This window comes from Myotis brandtii, unplaced genomic scaffold (genome assembly GCF_000412655.1).
Source record: "Myotis brandtii unplaced genomic scaffold, ASM41265v1 scaffold344, whole genome shotgun sequence".
Classification (NCBI taxonomy): Eukaryota; Metazoa; Chordata; class Mammalia; order Chiroptera; family Vespertilionidae; genus Myotis; species Myotis brandtii.
Window position 1 is genome coordinate 2,409,490 of NW_005363247.1, and position 23,123 is coordinate 2,432,612.

Consider the following 23,123-nt stretch of genomic DNA (forward strand, 5'->3'; position numbering starts at 1 on the left):
ATATCATTAATGTAGTGAGGCAAACAAATTCAACAGTGCACATGCTCAGAGGCCTTGTCTGGCCCTCAGTCTAAATTAGGTAAAGCCCTCTTAATTCTCTCATAGATCCTTTCAACTTCCTTTACAAAATTTTTCACACTTTTAAATTATATACACACACTCATATACACACACATATATATTATCTTTACTTATGCCTTTGCTAACCAGTGCCTAGCATGATATTTGGAACAGAATTGGTGTTCGGTAAACTCCTGTTGAATAAATGTGTGACTAAAACAATGAAGCAACAACTGGAATTCTGGGATATTATTTTAGTCCAAGAAACTTGAAAGCTATAGGTTAGTATCATCACTGGCATTATGTGCTCTAATTATTACCAGAATCATTACAAAGATGGAAACTATGAATGAGATTGCTAGTTTGGGGGATCTGACTTATATTTCAATCAAAGTAGAACTAGATATTCTTAAAATTTATATTTACATACTTACTCCAAAACAAAATGAAACAAAGCACTAACAATGAACAAACAAAGAAAATTCTTACAGTAAATTCTAGAATCCATTTTTATGACAATTTATGCAAGTAAATAAGGCCTTTATTTAAAACATGATTCCCCCCCGCACCCCCGCACCCCGCTTTTCTCTGGCACACAACAAACACAAATTCACAAAAAACACTGTTAATAATTTTATTCTTCTGCCGTTACAAATTAATATCAAATACAAACAAGCCCTTGCAAATGGGGCTTGGGCACATTACAACCTCCTGAATGAATTAAAATAATATTGCTAGTGTGTGACCTAAAATTTCCAGTCCCAGAGGAGTGCCTGTTGCTAAGTGCCCACTCAATTTGGCCTCCTGGTGCTCCTAGCAATGATGCCATTTAAAGCCAATGCAAGGGTGACCTTTCTTATCTTGAGATTCATTTGCTAGAAAACCACTAATTCATTTTTATTCTTTACTAACAGCTATCAAATAATAAATCAGTCTACATCAGGCTGGTTTTGTTTAATCTTTTTATCTACAAGGGAAAAATTCGATATCCTGTTATCAATTCCCTGAGCCAAAAGAGGCCCCAAAATAGACTTACTCATAACTGAGACCTAATGACCAAAAATGTAGTGATAAAGGTTGAACTGAAAAGGTAGGATTTCGTAAATCTTTGGTCTATAATCCTCAAAGTAGGGTAGTTTGTTCTGCTGCAGAGTTAATTAGCATACATGTGGAAACAGTTTACGATGCAGTTTAATCCCAAACAAATGTGAAAATAAGCTCACATTGTTTTGTAGAATGATTTACATTCATTATCATCTACTTTAAACAATGCATAGGTTAAAATATCATAATTTCTACCAGAATATCAAAATAAAGTATTTTCCTATTTGTACTTTTGAAAATTATGTATTTCCAGACAAGTTCATATTTCTTCAAATCAAAATAAAGTAGAAGCTTTTGTCTATATCTATGGTGCCCAAATTTCATCCAGATACAGAGAGATTACTGAATGACATCGTATTCATGACGTCAACAGATTTAATTGACTGTACATCATTTTAAAAACAAGCTTGTTCCACTAGTTTCTATTTAAAAAAAAAACATTTTGGAACTTCATTAAATAAGATCTCTATAAAAGATTCAGGATGGAACTAGCTTTAATACTCCTATCATTTGATTTTGAAATTAACAAGGTTTATATTTTAATATGGCTTATAAAATATCTCTATTTGTTTGTAATTATGGTTTTTAGAGGACACTGTTTGACCAAAGATATAGATATACCCCATAGTTACAATGATGAATTATATTACCATATAATGAATCATATTTAGTGCTCATAAAAATCTATCAAAGTGAATATACCATAGGCTGAGTTGACTGCTTCACGTTTCTCTAAAATAGTCTAATTAGCCCTAACCGGTTTGGCTCAGTGGATAGAGCCTCAGCCTGCGGACTGAAAGGTCTCAAGTTTGATTCCAGTCAAGGGCATGTACCTTGGTTGCGGGCACAACCCCAGTAGGAGGTGTGCAGGAGGCAACTGATCGATGTTTGATGTTTCTCTCTCATCGATGTTTCTAACTCTATCTTTCCCCCTTCATTTCTGTAAAAAATCAATAGAATATATATATTTTTAAATAATCTAATTAATGTGCTTGGAAGAAAAGTGGAGTCTTCTCACTCCTGGTCTGCTTGAACTCAAGGAGGATGATGTAATATTTATCTAGGGATACCCTATTTGTAAAGCATTTGATGTTACCTATGCTTCAAATACAAGCCGTTATTCAATCAATAACTCTTAGGTTACTTATCATGTGGCAGGCATAGGACTAAAACCTTTAATGCAATGGTGAATAAGTAGGTTAGTGTTCCTGTTCTTCAGAGGGACTAAGACACCTGGGGGAAATAGTTAAGTAGTATGGAAATTACTAACTATAGGATAAATCCTATATAATAAAAGCTTAGCAACCAAAACGCTGGAACGACCAGAATGACCAGGGACCAGAACACCGCGGCCCCTCACCCAGGCTGGCCCTGCCCCCCAGCAGGGACCCTCACCCCAATTGGGGGTGTGGCCAGCCTGCAAACTGCCCACAGCCCCTGGCCCCAGCCAGCCACGCCCCCCTGTGGGGACCCCCACCCCGATCCGGGGTCCCCATTAGGGCATGCTAGTCGGCCCCTGCCTGTGCACCAGGCCTCTATCCTATATAATAAAAGGGTAATACGCATATTGACCCTAATGGCAGAACGATCAGAACAACTGCTGGACCAGTCACTATGAGGTGCACTGACCACCTCTTGGTCCCTTTCCCCAGCCGGAAGGCTCCGATCACCTGATGGCGAATGGGGAACCAGGGTTGGGTGGTGGGGGATGAGGGTGGTGCCAGGCCAAGGCCCCCATCCTGCCCGTTGCCCCAAACACAGAGGGTGACCCACGGTGGGGGCAGGGCCAGCAAGCAGGCAGGAACAGCGGACCTCTCAGTCCCTTCCCCCGGCCGTCAGGCACTGATCACCTGATGGCGAAAGGGGAACCACAGGTGAGTGGCAGTGGGGAGCGGGGCTGGCTGCGGGCAACCAGGAAAGATGGCCCTGATTGCAGGCTAGGCCTAGGGACCATACCTGCACACGAATTTTGTGAGCTGGGCCTCTAGTGTTATAATAAAGAAATTACAGGGTAATTAAAATCTACAGGAGAGTCACAAAGCTCAGGAGTAGGGGTATGTGAGTGCATCAGGGCTGACTACTCAAGGTAACTAAATCAAGAATGAATAGAAGGCAACAAGAGAACAGGAAAGAGAACATTGTGAAGAGTTGTTGTCTGGGAATGGATGGTAATCCCTGTGGCTGGCATTTCAAGTTTGCTGGTGGAAAATTAGTGATGCATGATGCTGGAGAGATAAGTAGGGTCAGTCCAGGATGCATATTAAGGGCTTTGAACTTTTCCTTTGTTTTAACATTTACTTGCCTACACTGACACCACACATCTGTAACATTTGTTAAATGTTCACTGTATTTTGAACAGTAGTGCATATAGCAGTTATGTGATGATACAATTACCCACTTGTCTCAGCTGAAATTTTGCATATGATGGATTTATCTAACTCCACCTAAAGGTGTTGGTAATGGCTAATTCAAAATGAGGCACCCATCCTTTCTTAACTTCAATACTGTTTATTTCCATACACACCCATCAGAGACTATTGGAGTGAAATACTAGTATTCAAAGTCACAGTGCTTGCCCAAACTTTGTCAAAATTCAATATAAAATTATACCAAATCACCATTAATCCACTATTTCCACTTAAATATAACTTTCCTTGGCAGGCAGTAAGACATGGTTGATTTTTGATGGGAAATATATAGGATGGGCTTAGAATGGGCACATAAATTTATTTAAGCTTGATTTGTGGGTGGGAAGTGAAAATTTTGCAGCAACTACAGAATATATTTGATTTTGAAAACTTGATTTACTGGATCTGAGTCTACTTATTGCAACTAAGACTTGGACATTAAGTATGTTTCACTTCCATGCAATGCTCCTCCTTAGGTTGATCTTTCTTTATTCTATCGTGAGAGCATCAAGAGGTAACATTATGCTTCCTGAGGTGGAATGGCACAAGAAAATAAAGTTATATACCAGTGATCCTTTTGCAGAGAATTCTACTTCAAACTGTATTATTATAAGTGGTCAGATTGAGATTTTTAAGAATACATTGATCCCCTGAATCTCTTCTAAGTGAGGCCAGTATAAAAGAGGAATGTCTGCTTTTATTCAAACTTCGTGGGCGTTCTTACAGTTACATGAAAACAACTGAGTTTTGTGAAGATATATTCCTACCAAAGATTTGTATGTAATATTTTTCTTTCTGTGCTTCCTTTTTTAGGCAGTAGAACGAGAGCCCTCTAAGAAGGCTCCCTGCCGATGTCCTGGATTTTTAACCTCTGTGTTCCTTTTAAGGGTAGAACTGGCCATTTCCAAAATTAAATTGACACTAGAGACACCATTGTTTGGGAGGTGCCAACTAATAAATCAAAATTTTCTTTTGGAACAGGTAGCATCACAATTCCCTGATTATGTGGCCAACCACATTGACAGACCAAAATATTATAAACACATATCTTTCTTGGTTATTTTTTTCTTCCTAATAGCTCCTAAATTCTCTTTATTAGAGTGCACTTCCTCAGGAAAATTCACAAGTAGAAGTATAGCACTGAGAATTTAACTTTTTATTCACTTTAAGAACACTTTAAATCAATAACAAATCTGTGGTAGTTTTCTCACTTCTTATCTTCCTAAATTGGAAGAGAACACCTGTTTCAAATTTAACAATAATTTGTATAATGAATTCTCATTTAATTTAGACTACAGCATTAGTTGATTTCCCTTTTACCCCCTGAATGTGAAAATTCCTTGGAACATACAAAGTGAGTTATTTTTATTGGTAAAAATTGGTGAGGGAGATGTTTTTGCCACAAGGCTATATAAAGTAACTTATATTTCTTTTCCTTTTCCTCATTTTTTACCACTATGACTGAATAGAAAATACATCTGAGATCAACACCCTTGACACATATAAACTCAGAGAAATAAAACACAATTTTCATGGATGTATTTTCCTCATTGACCCCCATAGTGTTAGAGATGTTTTTGTTTTTGTTTTAAGATAAATTTAATCATGTCATTCCATTGTTAAAAATCTTTTAGTAGATAATCTCCACTGTTTTCGGGGGGGAAAATTACCAATCTTAGAGTAGGCACTACTCTAAGTACTTAAAATGAACTGAGAACCAAATGATGATCATATGTACTGTATTCAAGAAAGGAAAAGGTTAATTATTCTTTGGTCATAATAGCAAGTAAGCACTTGCACTAATTTTGAGCCCATTCTAATGTCAGACACTTTGATCAGATACTAATCTATCAGTAACCACACTTCTGAAACCCAGCAAGTCAGGACGGTCCAATCAGCAGCAGCCTCACTCCAATAACCATGCTTCTGAGCTCAGCCATGCATAAGAACCACACTGCAGTAGCCACCCTTCCGTGGCTAAACACTCCAGTTTCTAAAATTTTGCCAATCCCCGACCACCACACTTCCTCAAACTTATAATAGTTTGTTCAGAGAGACTATGTTTTATGAGAACTGTTCTCCTTGTTTGCCGTGCCATAATTCAGCTTTTTTGTTTTAGATATTGACTGATGGCCTCTTCTTTCGAAAGGACTTACTTTATTTTCACAATAGTGTCAGAGATAGGACCATTATTGTGCCCATTTTACAGCAAAAGAAATGGAATTTAAGAGACACACTCAGTAACTTGCCTAACATCATTTCTCAAACAGTAAAGGAGAATTTGAATCAGATAATCTGTTTTCTGAGCCCATGATATTAACCACTAAGCCCTCTTAGTTTCTTCCTTAAGTGCTAACTCTTCATCTTCACTTCTCAAAACTCCACAACATTCACCACTCACATCTTCCTGAACAAATTGCCTACTTCCAGTCCCCTGAATGCACCATGCTTGCCCTTCCCTGTGCTCTCTTTGTACACATCATCCCCTTAGCAGAAAATATTCCCTTCCCACCTCAGTTATGTCTAGGGTAATACCAATCCTTAATAAACTTTTACATTAACTCTAAGAAACTTCTAATGATGCCTTCATCTTGCAAATGTAAAACTGAGATCCAAAAAGATAAATAATGTGTCCCAAAGTCACACAGCCAACAAGTAATAAGAGCACTAACATATGTTAATATTGACTCAGTTTTACTGCTTCTCGTTCTGCCATCTTAATCACTTAACGAAAGTTCTTCCTCTCAAAACCCTCTCTAGTTACTCTACATTCTGCTCATTTTTCGCTCTCAAAAGTGGACACACTAACGGCCTGACTAAAATAACACCAAGTGGAAGGCTTCCTGTTTAGAGCTCACACATCATAATATTCCACATCGTCTTTATTTCCCCCTGAGAAACAGCCCTCTATTGGTGGTTCACGGTCATCCTGCAGATGTGACACTGGTACTCAGGTCTAACTTAGCAGTCCAGAGACAAGCTCTGTAACCCACCTGGTGAACGGGCAGAGCTGCTGCTCAAGAAGTCACAGGTATGACCTGTATTATTTTTCTGCACTAATTATTTTAATAGTAGTTCCGATTGAAAACACACCTATGGATTTCTACCAGTATGTTATTTTGAGGTAGTTAATACAGTTGTAAGCTGGTCTTTTTCATCTTCCTATCAAAGCCTTATAATTCTAAATGTATAAGATAGAAATAATAACATGCATGCCTCCTAGAGTGGTTTTATGATTAAATATGACAATTCATACATGGCTTAGTACAATCATGGACACCCTCAAGAAGTGGTAGCTTTAGTGTCCTATTTTAATCCTGGCTATTTATCTCTTATTACATATGTTTTAAATGATAGTAAGTTCTTAAAGGGGATGCTTTCTAATCAGTTTTTCTTCATGCTAGTGGAAGACAGCTCCTCATTTCCAAAAGATGGGGTGATTTTTACAAGTGGTAAAAAATTTGGTCTAATATGAATACTTGGTTGGCTCCTGACTCTGCAGAATCAAAACAAAATGGGTTGCACCAAAAACAAAGAAAAGAATCTGGGCCACTAGTTGTGCCACTAAAAATCTTTCAAAAGTAAACAAATAAACCACCTCATCTCAATTTCCTACACTCTACTGCCAAGCTAACCTTTCTAAAGTGTGATTTTAACGTTGATTACTCTGACCATGAACTTGCAAGGACTCCCCATTTCCTACCAAATACAGTCCAAGTTTGTCAGCTGAGCTTTCATCCCTTGACCTGCCTTCCTAATATTTTTGCTCATCATTTCCCACCAAAGGTTCAACATCCTCATGAAGTTACCCATTCTTCCCTCTAGGTGCATCATGATTTTCACCTGCTTGCCTTTCTTGATGTGCTCTGGATACCTTTAACGCCTCTTTATCATATCCCTCCATATGCACATAGCATCTGTAGTGTTTGTCCCCTCAAATATTCTTTAGTTTCTAGCACAGCTCCAGGAAGTCTTCACAAAAATTGGAACTAATCTGCTTTACCCAAGACACTACTCTCTTAGCTCTCCTGAAGCACTTCTTTCTTCCTGCCTTACACTACAATCCATTTAAGTAAGTGATTTCTTCTACTGGACTATAAATTATTTAAGTTCAAAGTCCATGTCCTTTTTAAACATTCTAGCATACATTGAATACCACAGGTGCTCAGTACATTTTTGTGTCCTATCAATTTACATTTGTATACAGCAAATGAGAGACTTAGGGGCACCCTCAAAATTTCTTTAAAAATATTGAACTATATTTTTAAATTCAAACTTTGGCATTTAATAGAGATGCACTGAAGAGCATGAGTCCTAAATTTGAACTAGGGCTCATATTCTTCAGTGTATTGATTTAGGACTCGATTTACATCTACTGATACATTTTTAAAAAAATATGTGCAAAGTTGCACCCAAATTTTAATACATCGAAACTTTGTCATAGGCATTTTTAAAGGAGGCTTAAAAAACAAGGTTTAAATTAAAAAATTCATATTTGGGGTAATCAAAGTCTAGAACCGTAAGTACCACCTACTTTGTATTTAGAATATTGTTTAGTTTATACTAAGTTCTCAAGACAGAATTAGTTAATTAAGATTCTGAAAATATTGGGAGTATAAGTTTAGAAAATAATCTTATCATATATTCTGATTACCTTTTATTGTAAATTTTAGTTTCCTTATTGTTTTGTGCAGTCCATTTTTTTTTAAATTCTATGATTAATAGTATTTCAAATCTGGGTATTTCAACATTTGATCACAATCTGACTGTGCTGTAGAGAGCAATCAATCAACCTGTGAACTAGCATTGTAGTTTACTCTCAAAACCAACATAAAATTAATTGATGTTATTTGCATTTTCATGATCATAACTTTTGCCACTGAAATTAATAGAACTCTAAGAAAAATGTCAGAAAGTATAATGGCACAATATAAAATAAGACTTTCAGATAAAAGTAAATACTTTTCTCCAAAGGAAGTGAAAACATGTTGAAAACAAATTCCTCTGGCTCACCTCCAGATATTTTTCTACCTTCTCACATCCTCCTTCTCACAGCTACTTCTCACTCTAGTTCTCACTGCTGAATATTCTGTTATTATTATCCATCACCTCTATGGATGTTTCCTTCTCTTTGCTCCATATCAATTCCTTCAAGGAATGTTTCCATTGCTCCCTTTTTATTTTCCATAAATTACGACTCATGAAAGGTGTTTTCTATGTATGTGGTAAATTTCCCTGAATGTTGTAGAAAAACAGGCTTTATATTGGAACCATCCAAAGCCATTAAATAGTACACAGCTCTGTTAGTAAAAGAAGGAAAACTTCAGGCCATGTTACATTTTTTAACTATCCTTTCTCCTCTCCTTCCTCTGCTCCCCTCTTTTTAAACCCCTCACATTCCTATTGATTATTATATAAAATAGTTATCTATCTTTTTCTTATCTCTAGCCATCATATTCCCTTAAAGTTGATTTATCACCCAAGCCCACTCTCTCATTCTAAGCATTTATCAAAAAATTATCTTAACCTAAGAAAAACCAAACCAAGATAAACCAAGCACTATATCTCCCCGAGAGGAATCTTGGTGCCAACTGTCAAGATTGTTTTAAAGCCTGCTACAGGTGTAATCCCTGAAACCTACTCAGCCACACTCCTGACCGCGTGTTGTCTGGAGATGGCCTTCTGGACTCTGTACATTGAACTGTAACCAAGCATGACCTTTGGTTCAAGCAGGGCGATATTGTCAGCAGTAATGTTGCACTGTTGTCTGCCTCTTCTCTCCAGCAGAGGCAAAATCTGTCCCTTCAATTGAGTTCTCATCTTGGCAATTCCCATGGTACTTACACTCACTCCCAGGCAGAAATCTACTTTCTCTCCATTTACAGCTGCATAACCTTACTCTTTCTTACCTTTTCAAGAAATCCCCACTTTAAAACTCTTCCAGGGTAGAAGAGAATGGTTTGATTGGGATGAGAGAAACAATTTACTCTAAGAAAACAAAAAGCCATTTCCTTCACTTGCTTTCTCTATCAAGAATAGAAAATTATGATTTTAAAAAAAATCAGCAAGAGCTTGTTCTTATTGCATTTCATGCTATTTCTGAGTTTGTGAGCTCTCAGCAGCCTTCCATGGTGTCAACCCATTATATACCTTTTTAAAAAAACTGCCTCCATTAAACTTTAAGCTGTCAAGGATTACAACGAAAAGATGCAATTTTTTTCACTGCGGGAAAGGTCTGATTTAGTAACAAGCTATAAGCTAGCAGAGCAGCAGAATCCACATATAATGTTTCATTGAAAGGGAAAACAAAACATGCTGCTTTTTTGTGTGCCCCAACCTTGTTTTTCTCTTGTTATTATTTTTCAAAATGTATAGTCCACGTAGCTTTCAAATACAATAGAGACTAGGAAGTGTGTTCCTCTTTACATTTGAAGCTACAAATATTGGTGTTCAAGCACTTACAGATATGTGGTTGGTTTATGCACCTTTTATAGTAGAAGGGACACCATTGCGGAAAGAACTGTTAGTCCACATTGCTGTCTAGCTCACATGTTTAAGTTTAATTTAATTAGTTATTTAATTCCAAACACCCTTATTATCTACTTGTTTGAAAAGGCTACCTACTTGCACCACAATGCATACATTAAAACAAGTGACTGAGTAGAAAGCCAGGCTTGTGGCCTGGTGCTTTCTTGGTGCAGAAATGATTACCTCCTCCCCCACTTTCGCTAGAGCAATGCAATGTCAAACATTCCGCACATATTCCCTGAGGAATCTGCAAGGCTAATTAGGGTGAGCTTCACCATAAAGAATACAGTTGTTAAAACAGCTTCTGTACACGCTAGAGTAATGAGCATTCTTTACGCACTCTGTGATTTGTTACTGCAATTTGCAGTCATATATCTCTTAGGAAATAACTCACGAGTTGTTATTTATTGCATGTATGATTATTAATGATATATTAACAACTGTTGAAAGCAACTTATTTTACCTCAATAACTCATGTACTTCGCTCAATGTCTAAAGATCCAGGGAGACATCAATTTTTTTCAGAGAAACAATGCCTTTTTAAATTGTTTTTCGTTGTTGTTGTCTTTCCTCCAGGATAGTAAAGAAAATGTCCAAAGTTTGATCAATAAAAGAAATATTATTTCACTTTCCTTAAGAAAGATTTTATCATGGTTTAGGAGGTTATATTTTTAAGGCTAACTTATTTACAATTTTTTTAATAATTCAGAATATCCCTATAATCCAATGTCTGATATCATAAACAAAGTGTAAATATCATGTGCCAATTTTTATTAGTGATTTGAATAGCAACTATATCATGTACACAGCTATTTTTTTTAAATTAATGCTACTAGAAAAAATATGTTGCCGCTCATTCAAACTCAATCTAAATATAGTTACCTAAGTACTTCAAAATGCTGTGTTGATAGTTTATCTTGCATTAAATATACAAGGGAGGTTAAGCTACTGACTTAAATATTACGTGTGAGACATCACACCGTTAGGCATTGATGAAAACTGAGCTCCTTACTGCTTCACCTTCAGCACTGACAGATTTTTACCAATTAACTACTACCCAAATGTCTCCTGATAATTGGAACACAGAAGAAGAAAGCTTTTGTTTCAGAAATTAGAAATGTGGCATTAGACCTAAACTTTCATGACTCTTTGAGAGCCACTACATGGGATGATTTCAGGGTCGCAAGACCTGTTTTGGCTTACCTGGAATCATGAGCACGGTGTGCTTGCATCCCTGCAGACATCTTTTCTAAAGATATCAATTGCATTACAAGTGTGGCACAGTTCCAGAGAGACAAAAGATTCTGCCTTTTGAAATATTCAGACATCTGAAGAAAACACTGCACTATATTCAGGTTCATTACCAAACACTCAGATAATGTAGTAGATCTACAAGGTATTAGAGGCAAATAAACTATTAATGATGATCAGAAAGGACCATTGTTGACACAAAGTAGTGCCATGTGATAAGACAGCACCATAGGTTACTAATTACTTGATTTTATAAAATCATTTCTGACAAGTGTTCATTTTATGAGGCTTTTCAAGCTCTTGTGAAACAGTTTCGCGATGCATATTGTTGGAACTGCTAAAAGCTGATATTAAATACTACTTTCTTTGAAGTATTATCCATTGCACAGTGTGTGTGTGTGTGTGTGTGTGTGTGTGTGTGCAAGTTAAAATGGATTGCATTAAAAAGTCAATCAAGGCATTCAGTTCTCAAGAGTTTGATGCTAGAGGTCTGAGGCAGAAAGCAGTATAACAATAAACAAGCAAACAAACAAATAAGAAATGGGGGTGTGTCTCAGAACAATTTTTTTTAGCAAGACTGAAAGGACAGGACTCAAAGAAAAGCAACACATCTGCATATCTAAGGAGAATGATAATAACATCAGATGAAACAAGTGAATATCAGGATTGAAAAGACTGCAGGAGTTTGCAAGCAGATGTCAGAAAGCATACAAAAAATGTCAAAAAAGTATAACAAGCAGCTAAAACTGGTTGCAGAGATTAGGGTGCTAAATATATGCATGATGAGAACACTACTCTATGGCTTACAGACCCAAGAGCTGCTTCACAAACAAGAAGTGGGAAAAGAGCTTCATAAATAATTTCTTCAAATAAAACTGGGGTCAGAATGTAAACAAAGGTAAAAAGCAAGAAAAACTCTGCCTAAAGTTTGCTTCTAGAATTTCTGTGTCAGACTACTTTACCAGATAATGAGAGAATGACTTGTATTAAATATAAATTGTAAAATGCACTAAGTCTAGAAGGGAAATATAGAGAGATATCCAGAGGTAATTATAATCTCTAACATTCAGAAGCCTACTTTATGAAATATTACAAATTGGAATTAGAATTGCAGAATTGCAGATGTCTTCATTGCAAAACCTAATAGTAGAATTAAGTTTCTGGGCTCAATGTAAAGAATTCTTGTTTAATGTAATTTTTGACATGACTCAGTTCTATTTCCAAAAAGAGTCACAAATTTACTCTAATTAGGCATGAATAATTTAGAGGTGACAAGTTACCTGATCTACTATGCAAAATCAATAAACTTTATAGACAAACTGCCATCGAGACATTAGCTTAATTTTTAGCTTAAACTTTATCCTTATACTAGAGGCCCGGTGCACGAATTTTTTGCACGGGGGCGGGGGGAGGGAGGTCCCCTCAGCCCAGCCTGCACCCTCTCCAATCCGGGACATCCCTCTCACAATCCGGGACCGCTGGCTCCTAATTGCTCACCTGCCTGCCTGCCTGATTGCCCCTACTGACCCCCCTGCCAGCCTGATCACCCTTAACCACCTCTGCCTGCCGGCCTGGGGGGGGGGGTCCCCTCAGCCCAGCCTGCACCCTCTCCAATCCAGAACCCCTTGGGGGATGTTCGACTGCCGGTTTAAGTCAGACATCCCTCTCACAATCCAGGACCACTGGCTCCTAACTGCTCACCTGTCTGCCTGCCTGATCACCCCTAACTGCCCCCCCTGCCAGCTTGGTCGCCCCTTACTGCCCCCACTGCTGGCCTGGTCGCCCCCAACTGCCCCCCCTGCCTGCCTGGTTGCCGCCAACTGCACCCCGTGCTGGCCTGGTCATCCCTCACTGCCCGCCCTGCCGGCCTGGTCACCCCACACAGCCTGCTGCTCAGTTGTTTGGTCATCCCTCACTAACCCCCTGCCGGCCTGGTCGCCCACTCAGCCTGTTTGGTCGTCCGTTCAGTCATCCATTCGGTTGCGATGGCCCCTGGTGCTCTCTCTCTTTCAATATATATATATTATAGCACAAAATCCTTCACTCTTTAAAATATGGCTAAAAGAGTTCATTATTCTCCAAGAATAAGTGTTGCTATGCCAAGAATCAATGAGACTAGCAAAACATTACTTTAAAAAATACCAACAACCCTACAAGCTGATGGCACCACCAACTCTGGCTTTGGTTTCTCTTTCAAGGACAAACTACATCTGGAGAGACCAGAAACCCTTTAAAAATAGTCAGAGTCTTAACATTTCTATTATGAAAATTTCTCTTAAAGACATGTCAGTCTTGCTCACCAAAACTGGAACAAAACAAATCCTCAATAAATATTTGTTAACTTAAATTTGCTTTATGTTCCAATTCTTTGAGCCTTTCCTAGTGTAGTACTTGCTCTTAGTCTTCTCAGCTTCAGAGAAAGTTAATAAATCATTTATTAAGCACTGCTAAACAATCCCTTGATAAGTTTTTAAGAAGACATAGCACCTTCTTGTCATGGAAGCATCATTTGCACAGTCACCCGCAGGATGGTGGTTATCTGGCCATCTCATTTCTTCTGAGTCTATCTTATCCACAACATGGCCTTTTGCATTTTCTCATGCATACCAGAATCACATGAGAAGTTTAATTTTTATAAGACTGGAAAAGACTTTCTAGAAACTGTTAACTCCTATCACTTAAATAATTCAACTTAGTTAGAAAATGATAAAGTTTTATCAGCAAAAATATGATAAATAGATGATAATAGAGAGATACATACATATGTGCATACATACATAGCATATGAAGTTGGGGTTTTTTTGGTGTGTGTGTGTGTGTGTGTGTTTTAATCCTCACCAAAGGATATGTTTTTCATTGATTCTAGAGAAAGAGAGGAAGGGAGAGAGAGTGAGAGAGAGAGAGACAGAGAGAGAATCATCAATGTGAGAGAGAAACATTGATCGGTTGCCTCCCATACATCCCCAATCGAGGATCACAATTGCAACCTGGATATGTGCCCTGACCGGGAATCAATGACCTTTGGTGCACAGGATGATGGATGCTCTATCCTACTGAGCCACACCAGCCAGAGCTGAAGTTTTATCAGTTGAAAAATTAAGCACATGGAGCCATTATATTACATTGCAGCTCATAGGATGTGAGAGAAAACTAACCTAAAATAAAATTACTTCATGCTTCTACCAGAGTGAGAACAGCCCAGGAAACCCCTCTTCACTACCACCCACTTCACCAAAGATATAGTTGATAGGGAGAGTTAGGAAAAACGAGTTTCCAGAAGCCAACAGAGTAATGAGAAAGTTAAGAGAAACTGATTCTATAGAGCCACAATCTCTCAATCAGAGAAGTTCATTCTCAGAATTTTGGTTAATGGAAGGCAATAGCTCAAAAACCCATGGCTTTGAGCATCTAAAGAATTTCTTATGGCAGTATTCAGGGCTACATAATCAGCATCACTTTCCATTTATGTTTTAATTTAATTAATTTTAATAAAAGTTACACACACATCTATGATAATAAAAGCATAATATGCTAATTAGACCAGACGTCCTTCCTTCCAGACAAAGCCTCAGTGGGTAGGTGGGGGGCCAGGGCCAAGGCCCTTGCATGAATTTCGTGCATTGGGCTTCCAGTATAATATAAAAGCAACTTGGATACCCATGAAAATAAAAATAAAAGTCTCATTGCACTTCTACCTCTGACTAAAGTCTATCCTGTCTTAACCAACTCTGTTCCCCTGACTGGAGGAGAAATGAGAAGAAGAAAGAAGATCTACATATTGTGCTGTGACTCAAGATGCATTTCTTCCTAAAGGGGGTTTTACTGTTGCAAATATTTTTTATCATTACATTTTTTATCATTACATTACATTTAAAGATAAGATTTCACATTTTATCATGTGAAATTTTACCTTTATTACCTCTTCTTTTGCCTTCTGTTTCTATCACTGTACATTATTGTTCCTGTAGTGCTGCTCCTACTTTACCACTTTAATAAACAACTCCATTACAATAACTCTTAAATCTATCTCCAGCTCTGAACTTACTTACTTCTCAATCCCAGCTTTATCTCTCTAACTCAGATGTGAGGCAAGCATTGTAAATCCAACAAACTAAATCACAATACTTCCTATTTTCCTCAAAACATATTAGTGTAAAAATTAAGTAATTTACATAGTATATTAGAAGGTAATAATTGATACAGAAAAAATTAAACAGAGAAAGGAAAAAGGTAATATCAGGGGACAAAGTTAACAATTACTATCAAAGAATCTCTTTAACCATTCTTTGTTTTTGCTAATCTACTGCTTCCCTTTTACTTAAATCCTTCACTTCTTCAAATTGAACTTCTGAAATATTCTCCATGGCCCTCTCCAGCACCTTTATCATAAAATTGGTCCTTTAAAATATTTTTTTTCATTATGTCATTCCTCTCAAAATTCTCTCATGTTCTTGTATGTTCTTAAGTCCAACTTGTTATGTGTGTTCAAAAAATTTCTCTAAACATGTTCTCTAATACATTCACATCGATTCTGCAACAGAATTGACTGAGCATCTACTAGGTGCCAGGGGCTGTGTTGTATGCTGGTGAAATACAATGATTAGAATACAGTCTCTATATCAAAGAGTTCTGGTAAAGGCCAATAGCAGACAATAAGTAACTCAAACCTGCCACACTTGATCTTTAATTCTAAACTTTATTCATGGCTTAAACAGAGAAAGGAAAAAGGTAATATCAGGGGACAAAGTTAACAATTACTATCAAAGAATCTCTTTAACCATTCTTTGTTTTTGCTAATCTACTGCTTCCCTTTTACTTAAATCCTTCACTTCTTCAAATTGAACTTCTGAAATATTCTCCATGGCCCTCTCCAGCACCTTTATCATAAAATTGGTCCTTTAAAATATTTTTTTTCATTATGTCATTCCTCTCAAAATTCTCTCATGTTCTTGTATGTTCTTAAGTCCAACTTGTTATGTGTGTTCAAAAAATTTCTCTAAACATGTTCTCTAATACATTCACATCGATTCTGCAACAGAATTGACTGAGCATCTACTAGGTGCCAGGGGCTGTGTTGTATGCTGGTGAAATACAATGATTAGAATACAGTCTCTATATCAAAGAGTTCTGGTAAAGGCCAATAGCAGACAATAAGTAACTCAAACCTGCCACACTTGATCTTTAATTCTAAACTTTATTCATGGCATTCTCCTGCACCAAACCGCCATCCTGTACTTCAGCATACTCCAATATCACCCACCTCTTAGAGCTCATTTATGGATATTCCCATCCTCCTTCCTGCGAGGAAGCTTCAACTATTAGGATAGTTTCAAAACTCATATAGAATTGGTCATTGGTAGAGTTAATTTTGACATTTGCCTACTAAAAATCTACTTTCCTCATGATAGAACAGATATTAAATTTACTCCAAGAGAAAATATGCCCACCTAAAGAATTATGGTTCTTGATCTTCCTTGCGGATTGTGGTCCCAAATGTGAAGTAAGAATAAGAACTGGAGTGAGGCTTTCAAGGAAATTTTTTAAAGGAGCTGAATCAGGTGGGGCTTGCTCTGTTTTGCCTTCTCCCCCCTTCCTCTATCTTCCTTGCTTAGAATGCAGACATGATGGCTGGAAATCCAATAATCATCTTGGTTCACAAAATGCCTTGGAGCATGAAAACCACAGAGGGTAAAACTGGATTCTATCTGATAATTGTGGTGCTAACATATCAACTCTTTATGAATATCTATGAAATTATTTTACATAAAAGAGAAATAAAACACTCATTAGTCTAATCCACCAGAGTTTTGTTGGTGGTGAAAAAAAAAGAAAAATTCATTTCTCTTACCCACATGTAATTTCTAACAGATTTAGCACTATTTAGCCTCAAATTTAGTCATTAACAAAACATTTGTTGTGCACTGGACATTTGTTATGTGCCAGATATTTTGCTCCATGCTGATGACACAAAGACAAATGAGAAATGGTCTTTGCCTTCCAAGAGCTTCCAAATGCAGTAGGAAAACAAGAAAAAACAATGAGTACAATGCAACAGTAAAGCACTGTAGAGACAACTCTTAGGTTCGAGGAGGACATATGTGAAGAACTTTAAAGAAAACTATAAAAGTGATATCTGAGTCATGCCCTAAAGGCATCCTGAGCTACCTGTAAAAGGAGTAAAAAGGGGAGTAGAGAAAAGGGATTGAATATCTGGGGAGAGCACAGATTATAAAATGCTTTTAATGCTATGTTCAGAAATTTAAGTGTTTATTTGCAGGTGATTAGAAGAAATTGAAGGATTTTCAAAAGGATCGACAAAACCAGACATATTTTGAATTTATTCATCCATCTGGGAATTATTTAGAGAAAAATTTTTAAATGAGGAAGATGACTTAGATGATTTATCTTGTATCCTCAATCCTATATAATAAAAGGGTAACATGCAAATTGACCCTAATGGCAGAACAACCAGGAATGACTGGTCGCTATGACACGCACTGACCGCCAGGGGGCAGACACTCAAGGGGGCCTAAACTGACAGGTGGAGATCCCCCAAGGGGTCCTGGACTGCAAGAGGGCACAGGCCGGGATGAAGGACCTCCCCCACAAGTTCATGAATTTTTGTGCACCAGGCCTCTACTTAAACTATAAGTTTCTAGAAGGCAGGTTTTACATTTCTTTTCTATCCTACTTATCTATACTAATAAAAACCTAGGTGGCCCTCGCATGACATCCTCACATCATCACAAGATGGCTGCCCCCACGTCATCACAAGATGGCCACCACAAGATGGCTGCCCCCAAGGCATCACAAGATGGCCTCCACAAGATGGCTGGCAAGGGAGGGAAGTTAGGGGTGACCAGGCCTGCAGGGGAGGGCAGTTGGGGATGACCAGGCTAGCAGGGGAGCAGTTTGGCATCAATCAGGACAGCAGGGGAGCAGTTAGGGGCGATCAGGTTGGCAGGCAGAAGCTGTTAGGGGCAATCTGGCAGGCAGGCAGGCAAGTGGTTATGAGCCAGCAGTCCCAAATTGTAAGAGGGATGTCCGACTGCGGGATTGGGCCTAAACCAGCACTTGGACATCCCCCAAGTGGTCCCAGATTGGAGAGGGTGCAGGCTGGGCTGAGGGACACACCCCACCCCCGTGCACAAATTTCATGCACCAGGCCTCTAGTTTACATATGTGTGCATAGATATGCATCTATTGCATACATATATTTATGTATAAATGTTTGAGATATGTGTAGATGTGTTTATCCTATATATGTAACAGTGCCTACTAAAGCACCAATGACTAATGTTGATTGATAGATATACCAATGAAATCCATGGACTCCAAGCCCACGTGGGCAGCAGGAACTTTTAATCCTTTTTATTCCTTTCCCCCAATATTGCCTAGGCAATATCCAACCTGTTTTTCCATAGTCTTTTGAGTAAACCAAGTAGGTAGCCTGATGTTTCTCTTTGCTCTCATTTATTTTATTCTTCATATCATTTTCTTTCTTCTTCCGTTCAGATCATTCAGATCATGAGCAGCCTGCCTTCAACAGCTGGCATTTATAGAGCTATAAGTTTCCACAACTTCTCCAGGAGCTCTCCGTGCATGAGCGTGCCAAATCAAGCCCTTAAGCTATTCTGCAATAATTTCTACAGTAAATTTCATTTGTAATGTCCTGAAGTGAGTTTGTATCCTTTAGGAAAAGCCATATCTTCTTATAGAATTCACAAGCCCTCTCCTTGCAATGTAAAACTCAAATTTTACTAGTATAATTACTTGATATATGGAATTTATGGCACAAAAAGTGTAACTGATTAAAACAAACTGATGCCTTTAAAGTGTGGCACTAAAGCACAAATATACTTTTGTTTTGAAAACCACCTATTCTTCTTACTGTGTCTTCTGGTTTAGAGTTCCCTCTAACCACAATATGGTATGTTTGGGGCCTCTGTGATCTGTTTTGGCATTTCACACATGGAACACCTGCATGAGACAGGTTCCTTGACTCTACAAACAGCTTGCAGGATAAAAATTCATTTTGAACGAGTTTTATTCATGCTGTTTCAGTGAAAGGAGGACGACCTTCAGTAATGATTTCTTCAGTTTAGTAACTGGAATATTTTATATTTTTACCTAACTTTTATTTTCCTCTGTCTGCTTAAGTCTGCTTTTGTTCAGCCTCTCACAAACCTTTCCTTTTCCCTTTCTTTCCCCCTGATGTTCTCCAATCTAAACCAGTTCCAAAAATTAAATGCAATCCCGAGCAGAGAAAAGCGTTGGAAGAATGAGGACTCAAGTGAACAGTGGAGAAGGAACCACTTTGCAAAGACATATAGTGTAGATCGCCTCAGTCACTGTTGTTTTACACAACCATTGAGTCAATAATGCTCCTAAAAGTTTTAACTTTCTAAATCCATCCCCGCTGTTCTCCCACAGTACCACAATCATCCCTGCTCCTTCCTCCACCTTACACATTCTTCCCTCTTGTGAATTACAGGCTCCTGGTACCTTGTGTTGTTAGAAAAGCAGGAAACTAAAAATGTCAAGCCAGGCTGTTTGTCTCCTTATGTGATTCCAAGGAATGATAGGGTAGAAGTGCATTCTTTCTTCACCTCCCAAGAGCAGCTTTAGTTCCTCTTTCCACAATGAAAAGATGTTGTCACTCAAAGTCCCTGACATGGTGGTCAAACCTCATTTCTTCCTTAGTTTTCAATCCCACTCTGTGTGCTTTGGGGGTGTGGGGGTTCAAGGGTGGGAGTCTGGAGGAGATGGGGTGGTGGGAAGCTTGATTTGTAACATTTGAGAACTTCCTTAGAGGAAATTCCTCCCACCATGATAAACTTTAATCTAGCAGCACTTTATGAACACCCACATTTTTTGAAAATTTAACAACTGGCTCTCATAAACTGTTATCAGTTAACTTCTGCATAACACTGCAAAAAGATCTGTAAAAAAAAAAATTTTGAGGAATAATACACTCCTTTCACTTTCCACCCTTCTAATTATTTGCATTACTGAAAGATCTGCCTGTATAACTTTCTCAGGGCCACCTCTAGGCAAACTTGCAAAATTAGTGGGACTTATCCTCAGAGCCTTCTGCTGTGCCTTTCAACTTCCCTGACTTTTCATCACTTTGCTGTTCCCACTGCTTAGCTAGTGTCCTGTGATTTAGCAGTCCTGCAGTATGCTCTCACCTCCATTAAAATCACTTGCCCTGCTTAGCATTCTGTCACTAATCTAATAACTTAAGTAAGCCAATAAACTCACAAATGAGTTAATGGGCTCTAAGTGTTAATGGAGATAACAGTTTGAGTCTGTATTCTTTCTTGTGTTATCTGCAATATTAAGAGTGATGGCTTGGGAAGAATGCCTGGCTCTGAATAGTAACTCGGTAGCACTATCAGGCTAGGAAAACAACAGAGATTTAGTTCTGTCATGTCAATTCTTAAGTGTCAACTGGAAATTCAGTCCAGGTTTCGCCAAAGCAGACAGGGAAAAATACTGGGAAGAAGAGCTTATCTTACTCAGTTTTTTTTTTCTACTCAGCATTTCTCTCTGACTTTTCAGAGGCATTTCATTCACGATTCCTCTAAAATCTTGACCAGAAGCAAGTTTTCTCTCCCCTTACTCCTCCACCTCCCACTCTCTATACCTGTGTTTTTTCATTATACCTATACATTGATTCTTGACTTCCCTTGCACCTCAAAGTCCTCATTCCTTTGAGATTGTGCAAAAAAAAATTAGCTCTTACAAAAAGATTTTCCTAATTCCTATACCACTATATCTCACCTTCAATCTGATTTAATTACATATATACTGCTTGTCTTGAGGATCTGGAGCAAATTATTTAATATTCTGTGCCTTAGTTTCCTCACCTTAAAATAAGAATGACAGTAATACCTAATTGACAAAGTTATTGTGGACATTATGTGAGTTAGTCTGTGAAATGCATGTAATAGAGTAACAGCACAACCTTCAATTGTAGTAGTAGTGAGTGACAGTTTATTCCTCATCAAATGCTTAGTTCTTTAAAATCAAAGAGAGTATGTCATAATCATTTTTTTTCCATCGTGAGCCTTTTTCTTCACTCAGTAGAGGGTCAATGCTTATTATTGATTGACACAGGGTACCTGACAATTTTGTCTAGTTACTGGTATATTACAAGCATATGTTTGGTCCTACAAACTAAATTGTAAATTTTTTCATAAAAGTGATATGCCCTTTACTTTTTCCATATTCCTCAAGGAACTTAATGCAGTACAAGAGAGAGACTCAGAAATAACATTAATGAATGAATCCAGTATGAAATATTGTTAACCTTGGGTGACCTAAGTTCATTGTGTTCTCATATTATTTTTTCTTTTTCTGCAGTATCAGTTGTAGCATCCAGGACAGGAGCTACCAGGACAGAAACTGTGTTTGATCTATGTATTTAAGTGTTGAATAGGTTCTCAGCACTCAGTGAACAGTAATGACAATAATAAAGATAATAATGAAGTAAACTGGTTAGACAAGGATCGTGCACAGAGACTGGCCATTCTATTGCAGAAGGGGAAATGAAGCATGGTGACTGCCTGGGGATGGAAAGTCACTTTTCTATTAAGCAAAAAATATACTGGTGGCTACAAACAAATAAAGATGAATCAAATAAATTAAGTGAAAAATATGAAACTGAAAGTTGTGCACATCAAGCTAATTTTTAAAATAAACATGTGCACCTTCACCAGTTTGGCTCAGTGGATACAGCGTCGGCCTGGGGACTGAAGGGTCCAGGGTTCGATTCTGGTCAAGGGCACATGCCCAGGTTGCAGGCTCATTATCGTGCAGGAGGCAGCCAATCAATGATTCTCTCTCATCATTGATGTTTCTCTCTCTCCCTCTTCCTTCCTCTCTGAAATCAATAAAAATATATTTTAAAAAATAAAAAAAATATGTGAGTCATCTAGCCCACCTAGATGGGCTGTAATTAAGACAGCCCTCAACAGTATTAAAGCTGAAGGACAGGCTTGATACTATGATAATCTTTATATTGGATTTCAAAGGACTTCAAATTCCTATTAACCCATGTTATATTCCTGCACATAACATGTACTGCTAAGGTATAAATATAAAGAAAAGAAATATTGAAAACAAAGAAGCCAAAGATAGCATACATAAGTCCAGATCACTAAAAATAGGAAATTTTGAAAAAGTGAACTCAGTATCCTTTCTACAATAAAAAAAAGGAAGGGTACTTGGTACCAATGTCTCATCACTCCTATCAACATATTTATTCATTCAACAATGATTTACTTAGTTATTACTGTACTGATCACTGAGGTAAATGCTCATAAGTCATAAACACCTTGAGGTACATACGTTTGGGCATTATTTAATACTCATGAATGGATCGAGATTTTGAGAGGCCTAATAGGCTGACGGACCGGGATTGTGAGAGGGCTAAAAGTCTGCCGGACCAGGGTTTTGAGCAGCCTAAAAGTCCAGCGGACCGAGAGACATGGTGAGCCCTCATCCTCTCACTCTTCCTCGCCAAAAGGCTCTCTCTCTCTCTCTCTCTTTCTCTCTCTCTCCGAACCTCAGACCCTTCAGTCCGCAGGCCAACGCTCTATCCACTTAGCAAAACCAGTCACGGCTCCTCTCCTCTCTCTTTTTTTTTCTCTAGTAGTAGAAAAGGAGAAAGGCAGAGGGTTTGGAATCCGTATGAAAAGTAGGGATAAAGAACTCTACAGGGACACAGAGCAGTCTAAGTAAGACCCCAGAGGCTTGAAATAGTGT